This window comes from Macrotis lagotis, chromosome 1, assembly GCF_037893015.1.
Source record: "Macrotis lagotis isolate mMagLag1 chromosome 1, bilby.v1.9.chrom.fasta, whole genome shotgun sequence".
NCBI classification, from domain to species: Eukaryota; Metazoa; Chordata; class Mammalia; order Peramelemorphia; family Peramelidae; genus Macrotis; species Macrotis lagotis.
Window position 1 is genome coordinate 105387200 of NC_133658.1, and position 9014 is coordinate 105396213.

Below are 9014 nucleotides of genomic sequence, written 5' to 3' on the forward strand. Positions count from 1 at the left end.
ATTACCTAGCTGTGTGGCCTTGGGCAAGCCACTTAACCCCATTGCCTTGCAAAAACTAAAAAAAAAAAATAAAAAATAAAAGGAGTGATAATGGAGATGCTTGTTTCAGCCCTGATTTTGTTGGGAATGCTTCTAGTTGCACAAAATGTTAATTGATGGTTTTTAGATAGATATTTATTATCCTTTTAAGAAAAATTCCAATTCAAGAGAACCAAGATGGCAAAGGGGGAAGATACGTGCCACAATGGATAGATCAGTGGCCCTGTAGTCAGGAGGACCTGAGTTCAAAACCAATCTCTGACATTTAATCATTGCACAGCTGTGTGACCTTGAGCAAGTCACTCTTAACCCCATTGCCTTAATTAAAAATAAAATTAAAAAAGAAAAATTCCGATTCAAATAATAGATTACTATAGTCATTTACTGCTGTTACTTTTGTACCTAATCTATTCCACTGGCAGTTCCCCCTCCACCCCCACATTTATTTCTTAGCCAGTGCCAAACAGTTTTGATGACTAATCTTTTAGATCTAGAACAGTTAGACCACCTTCCTTTGAATTTTTTTCATTAATTCCCTTAAAATTCTTGGTCTTTTGTTCCTCCATATGAATTTAATCACTATTTTTTTCTAGCTCAATAAAATAATATTTGATTATTTGATTGGTATGACACTGAATAAGTAATGTAGCTTAGGGAGAACTGCTATTTTTATTATATTAGGTCAATGTGCTCATGAGTAATTGACATTTGTCTATTTTTAAATTTTATTTGTGTGAATAGTAATTTATAATTGTTTTCATATAATAAATGTGTTTGTCTTGGTAAGTAGACTCTGCAGTATTTTATGTTGTCTACAGCTGGTTTAAATGAAAATTATTTTTCTTTCTTTGCTACTCTACTTTGTTGGTAATATATAGAAATGCTGATGATTTATGTTGGTTTATTTTATATCCTACAACTTTTTTAGTTGATAATTGTTCAAGTAGTTTTTCAGCTAATATTCAAGGATGTTTTAAGTACATAATCTATAATCTGCAAAGGGTCAGAGTTTTATTTCCTCATTAGCTATTCTAATTCTTTCAATTTCTTTTTTTGCTTTTATTGTTAAAGATAATATTTCTAATACAATATTGAATATTAGTGATGTTAATGTGCATACTTGTTTTACCACTGATATTATTGGTAATGCTTCTAAACTTATCCCCATTACATATAATACAAATGCATGTTAATGCTAGTTTTGTTATTGATATGGAAAACTATGTTGATAATTTTCCCAATATAGAGGCAACCCTGCAATTCAGGAATAAATCTTACCTGATCATAGTATATTATCCTAGTGATAGTTTACTGTAATCATTTTTCTAATATTTTATAAAAATGTTTGTATTGTATTCATTAGTAAAACTGGTCTATAATTTTCTGTCTCTGTTTTAACTCTTCCTGCTTTAGGTATCAATATCATATGGGTATTATAGAAAGAATTTGGTAGAACTCCATCAATTTTTTTTCAGATAGTTTATATTAAATTGGAATTGTTCCTTAAATATTTAGTAGAATTCACTTGTAAATCCATCTGAGCCTGATTTTTTTTCTTAAGGAGTTCATTGATGGCTTATTAAATCTTTATTTCTGAAATAGATTTGTTTACCTGTTTAATTTCCTCTTCTGTTCATCTGAACAATTCATATTTTTATAAACATTCATCACTAATCTTTGACATTTAGGGGGGATCTTTTTGCTGTTCATTATTTGTAAGTCTTTCAAGGATTGTTATCTTTACAATATTGCTATTTCTATCTAAATTATTGTGCTGTTAGTGATCATTTGACTTTGCAATTAGTTTTTTCTGATTTTTCTGAAACCATTTTTCTTCATCCTTTCATAAAATTCAATAGCATTTTCTCAAATTCATATAGCATGATTTGTTAAGGCATTCATTTCTCAATTGATGAACATTCCCTTAGTTTCTAATTATTTTCCTTTAAGAAAAGTTTATGTAAACATTATTTGTATATATAGGTATTTATGAATCCTTTTGCTTTTTCTTTCATCTTTTTCAATTTATACATATAAATGCAGTATTCCTTGGTCAAAAGATATATATATTTTTTTTTCTTTAAATTTAGATTATTTAGTTCTCAATTTATTTTTACTTTATCATTTTATGGCCCTTTTATTACATGTGTGTGATTTTTATTTCATCATAATTTATGGTCTAGTAGATTTATTGTGTACATTGTATTACTCATGTCTTTTTTTTTCCAGGATAGAATCATACCAAGTAGAGTTAACATTTAGATAATAGAAGGGATTGCTCCCTCTGTCTCTGTTTCTGTCTCTGTCTCTGTCTCTGTCTCTCCCTGTCTCTATGTCTCTGTCTCTCCATCTTTGTCTCTCTGTCTCTGTCTCTGTCTCTTTCTCTTTCTATCTCTGTCTCTTTCTTTCTCTTTGTCTCTTGTCTCCCTCAATTTAAAAGTCATTACGAGTGTTTTGAGTTCAAAGAAAATTCCTATTTTAATTAAGATTTTAGAATAATAATTTCAGGCTATTATATTATTAATTTAACCTCCTGATTTAGATACTATTCCAATGTCCTTTATTATTCCTTTCATTGCATTTCTTCTTATCCAGATGTCTATCAGCATTTTACAATGTAAAAAAACGTATAGGAGGTTGTTAAAAATCAAATCTGGATCCTGAAAAAGTACCAAAAATATTGACAACAACAACAGCAACAAAAACAAAATCCAACAAGGCAATATATTTTAAAAAGACAAAAATTCTACCTGAATTATGAATTATAAAATTTCTGATCCAAGTATAGGCCAAAGGAGTATTGTGTTATATTGTGCTCTGTTTGATTCCTTTAGTACGGCTTTGGGCTTATGGAACAGTGACAGAGATTTAAAACTTGAGAGAGTAAATGTCAAATCCCACAACATGTTGTTTCTTACTAGTCCAAAAGACAGATTGTGCCCATATTGAATTCAGTAAAACAAACTTGAACCAAAGGTATGATCATTTTTTCTATGCTATGAACAATGTTGTGAACAAAACTGTGGACAAAAGAGATAAATATTATGAACAAGGGTCTCTTCTTGATGACCTTGGTAAACTGTATATCTCTTTAAAGTATGATACCTAATCAGGTATGAGCACTTTTTTTTAACCAAAGTGAGAGGTAAAATAATATAAAGTGAGAAAAAAATTTAAAAATAGTTAATTTCAACTCCAGTTTGTCTCTAACTCTTTTGAACTCTGTTATCTCTGATTTTCATTTGATTTAATTAAAATATGTCTCATGGTCCCTCTTCATCTTGTCTCAGTAAATTCACTCTTAAGAATTGACCTCTATCTTCAGAAAAGCCTGTAAAGATGCATGAACTGATGTTTAGCAAAGTGAGTAAAACCAGAGCACCATTGTACAATATTAACAGCAACTCATGTGATGATCAACTATAATGCACATGTTGTTCTCAGCAGTGCAATGATCAAAGACAATTCTAAATGACTTGTTATGAAAAATACCAGCCACATTTAGAGAAAGAATAATGGACTTTGTATTCAGACCAGAACATGTAATTTTCAGTTTTATAAATTTGTTTCATGATTTTCCCTCTCATGGCTTGATTTGCCTTTTTCTTCTGTTTCTTCTTTCACAATTTGATTAATTTGCAAATATTTTAACATAGTTACACATATATAATAGATCACTCTCTTATCAAGGGGATTGCATTTGGCAACATTTATTTCTTTTAAAAAAATTTATTAATGCCTAATGTGCCTAGAGAATAATGTTGAACAGTGGGCAATTTTTTAAAAATTCTGTTAAGGCACCATATATGTCCTCATGGAGTTTGAAATGGTGAGAACACAAAACATCTTTAATTTACACTATTACATGATAGCTGCATCAGACATTTTTATAATACCAGCACCATTCCTGCTGCCTGCTGTTGCTGTTGCTGCTAATACTACTAGTATTTAAATCGCACTTTAAAGTTTGCAAAGGAGTTTACAAATACCTTTTTTATCTTCACATCATTCATTGGAAATAAATGCTGGTATTATTTTCATTTTATAGATAAGGAAACTGAGGTTGAAGTTAAGACATGTATCCAGAATCTCATAGCTTAAATGTTTAAATAGTTCTTGACTCAAGGTTCAACACTCTATTCTCTAATGAACCTAACATTCACATATAGAATATAGCATTGGCTATGGGGGATTAGAATTCTGTAGTGAGGCATTTATTTTTAAAAATAGACTATACAGGTACAAGTACTACTTAGTTGGCCATATTATTACTCTAAAATAAAACAATAAATGACAATTTGTACAATGTACATATATCAGTTGAACTTTCCTTTAAAAACTTTTTAACTAAAATGCCTATTCCTATTCCCAGAAATGTAAAATTCAACTGATATTTTTGGTCAGCAGTTAAATGTTAGGAGAGAATGATAGCCTTTTTTATTATATCAGGTTGGAAAAAATATTTTCCACAAAGTGGTGAGAATACAGCATTGACTGTAATTCTTACTTGTCTTTGTGTTACTTTTGGGACAGCAAATATATATCTTCACTTTGGACTAAAATGAGAGGCTTTAGGTCAGTGTTATGGACATTTCTGAACAGGATACAAATAAAAAAGCACTTTTGTAAAGGTCAACCTTACCTTTATTGGGAGATGGAAAACATTTTTTATTTTCTTTTTCAAAATCAGTTATTACTTTTATTTCTGTTCTCTATGACAAAGATCAAATAATATTGTTGAAAATATCTACACAAATGGAAGCAGCTTAAATAATTTAAAGAAATTTTTTTTTGGTTACAAACCTATATTTCATAATATTCAGGAAAAATATTCAGTTCTATAAATGAATGAGGTCAGGTAATATTAATATTATAGTATTTATTATGTCTGACACTATAATAAGTACTTTCAAATGTTATTCCAATTGATCTTCCAAAGAATTCTTGACAGTTAGTTCTCTTAATATTTCCATTTTTCAGATTTTGTATCTGAGACAGAGTTACACAGCTAAGATTCTGAAACAGCATTTGAACTCTGGTCTTGCTCACTCCAGATCTAGTACTCATTGCACTGCTCCAGTTAGTTTCCAGAAGACTGGATAAAGGAAGAAGTAACTACATATATTCTTTGACTAAAGAAACAAATATCAGAATTGTGAATATTAACTATTATACCATCTATATTATGACAAAAGGACTGATTAAAAAATAATAACAAATTCTCAAGTTATTTGATCTACCATAGTGGTATTAAACTCAAATTGAAATGGAACCATGATATGATATTTTAACTTAAAAAAAAACAAAGATAACAAATTAACATAATATATGCTGTCTTATAGCTTTATTTTGTCAAAATTTCCAATTACATTTTAATCTATCTGTGTCTGTACTTAAGATGTTTGCAATTGAGGACCATATGTTTAACTTTATTGTGAGTAATGTTGCAATACTACTCCTTTAAAATGCAGTATTATTTCACTTTCTAAAATGGATGACTACATAAATATCTAAATATCTCTCTTAGTAGATATGACTTTAGACCTATGAGCAAGGAAAACTTCTTTGAAACAATTATGGGCCAATATATTCTTGACAATAACAGCATAGGTAAGGGAAATTGGAAAGAAATTAGCAAGAGATATGAATCGAGAACATATAAGTTGTCAGGAAAGGACATTGTGTTGGAAAGGACAAAAACTATAATTTATATCTTTTTGGAGGAAGGAAAAAGAGTAAAACCTGCAATATCACTTTCTCACCCATATCTCCTTTTTATCCAGATTGGAAACAAAATTCTTTCTTCATTGTAAATACAAAGAAGAGCATATACTGAAAAAGAAGAATGTATACAAGAATTTATACAATTTTATTTAAAAAATTATTTTAAGCAAATATATATTTTGGAGTGGTCTCTACCTTATCACATGGTGATAAGAATAAAAACTATTGACTTAGGCTTCTATTTAGACTTTAGTTTCTTTAGGAAATGGATATCTTATATTGTGAACACTATGAAAGGATTTAGTAAGTATCCAGTTCCATGATTTGAGCATTATTTAAATGGATATATCCAATTTTACACATCTAACAGCAAGTATAGAAAGAAGAGAAGTCTCATTAAGCACAAAATAATAATCCTTTAATAGTATCTAGCAATTTAATGTTAATAAACACACTTTTAACGTGCATTATGACATTTGATCCTTACATAAATTCTTTAAGCTTACTGGAGACATCTTTTATTATCTCCATTTATAAAGGTGAAAATTGAAGGATTAAGTAAATTGAGAGAACTGCATGGCTAGTAAATGTAGAGCAGAACAAGCACTTTTATTTGGGTCTTCTGATATTAAGTCTAGTACTCTTTTCCCTAAACTATGGTCCTTCATATGTTCTCCTTTCAAATTTTTTTAATAATGTCAATTTCTGTATGCAGCTTCTCCAATAGAACTTGAGTAGCCAAACAATATTAATAACAACTTCACTCTGAGATGCTCCATATATCTTTTTAAAGTATTTTTTAAATATTGAGACATATCCTATATACTGTGTGCAAATTCTGTGAGTTCTAAGAGAGATTGATAAATTTGATAATGTATAATTGAATGGGTTTATGACCATCTATTTCAGATGTGGGAAACCTCTGGCCCATAGACTTTGTTTATCTGGTGTTGCCAAGGTAATCACAAACAGGCCTGGAAATTCAATTAATTTAGGAGTTTTTTTTTAAAGAATCGAATTAATTAAATGGTTGACCGAATATAGCCGTGAATGATGTTATAAATATCCAAATTGTCCTTGGTAGAAAAAAGGTTCCCCATCCCTGATCTATTGACTAACAGTTATAATCATAGTCATAGTTAGTTGTAAAGAGGAGAAAAAATTTAATCCAATAAAAGTAAACATCAGTGAAACAAAAGTTTTAATTTCCCCTGTCCCAGAGGAGAAAACTTTGGTAGAAAAATAATATCATAACCTAAGCACTAACAACTATAACTTGATATCTGGCTCAAAGGTTTATGAGAGAGACTATACATTATTCACATTAAGCAAAATCTTAAGGGAAATGTTCTGAGTTTAAAGACCAAAGTGTAAATTAAAGGTCACAAGCCATGTCTCTAAGCCATAGAGCACTAGCCCAAGAAACAATGCTTTCCATGATCATCTTCCTTTCATTTCAGAATTTTTAGACACAGAATACCAAAAACTTCATTGAAATTTACAAAGGGCAGGACTATATTGAAGAATATTTTTAAACTTTAGTCCTCAAATATCTCAAAGACTACTTATTTTGGTAACAGGAATATAAATTGACAACTTAAAAAGAAATTGTTTTGATCTTTCTCAATTGTTCATTAATTTAATACTAAAAGGTGATTTAATGTTGTCAAAGTGACTTAGATGAATTGTTTTATTTGATCATTGTAAATGTGAGGTATGTCCTATTATTTTCATTTTTAGAAAGAAGGGAACTGAGACTAAGATAGGTTAAGTGATTTGCTCAGTGACACACATTTCATGTGAGGCAGATTTCAAACTGGAATGATCCTGACTCCAAATTCAACAAACTATCCATGTCTTTGTAGAAGAGAACATATCAAAAGACATTACTTGTAACATGTTCATTCATCTACACATTACAAAGTTATTAAATCTGACTCTGTAATTATTTCTTTCTCTGGGATCTTTTCAGTTCACAGCATAGAAATCTCCCATATCTTTTAGTATGCATCATCTCTTCATTTGTTCTGTTCACTTATTTTTTTTCCATTTCTATTTTACTTCTACCTAGCATTTTCTCCAGTGTGTATGAATACTTCTGTTTTAGTAGATACCCTACATCCTTTAAATCCTAGAAGGAAGAAATCAGCTTGTGACTTACAAGGGATTTAATGGAACATATGAATCTTGTTGGGCTTCTCATGTTCTTGGATTTGATTCATAACTTTGTTAGATCATGCATTCAGGTAAAGGAGGAACTAATTCATGCTTACTACATTTACAACTCCAACAACTTTGGACCTTTCTAGTAATACACACATAATCATATATAGGCCAGTAATATACTTTTTATATTATTTATTCTTATTGCAGACAAAATTAGTATTATACTAAGTATGGCATATGCATGTATGTGTGTAGACAAGATTATTACCTGGAATTGTACTGTTCAGTGATCAGTTGATCTGCAATATATCTCCTTAAAAATTGATTGTTATTTTATATGGCAATTGAAATAATAGGGGACACCTCTATTTTGTGAAGATATACACCTTGAGCTAACAATGCTGACAGACTGTTTCAGAGTTCTGCTTCTGTCCGACCTCCTCCATGACCATTTTCTCCCTCAAACCTTTCGATATTTTATTGTCTATCACTCATTTTTGGCACTTAAACACATTTTGCTTTTAACTATTTTGCTAGAACTTCAATAATTCAATGCATGTTTGATCTCTCTAGAAGACTTATGAAATGGTCTGAAGATTTTCCTCTAAGTTAATTATAATTCCTGTATAGTCCCACAGAATCCAAGAGACTCAGGGAAACTGCAATTTATCCAGCTACTATTCAGGGAACTTGCCACTGAAGACAGATTCAATAAAATCAAATACTGGCAATTATAGAAACAAATGAAAATGAAATTTAATAATCATATATAATATATATACAAAATCACCATGTCTCATGTCACATTTTTCATTACTTTTGACATTACAAAAACTGCAAGAATCATCAAACGAAATACTTATTAAGTTGAAACAGAAAGCCATCTTGTTATAACAGTCTTATTATAAAGTGGAAGATTTAAATAGTTGAGATAGTGTGATAGAGATTTTGGAATTTTTTCTGAGTTATTGGTAGATTCAAAAGTCAAGCAAAATATATACATCATGTCTGTGCATCAAATTATTAAGGAAAGACATATTGAAAAGTAACTTTTTAATAAAAAGAGACACTAAATAGTGATGAAA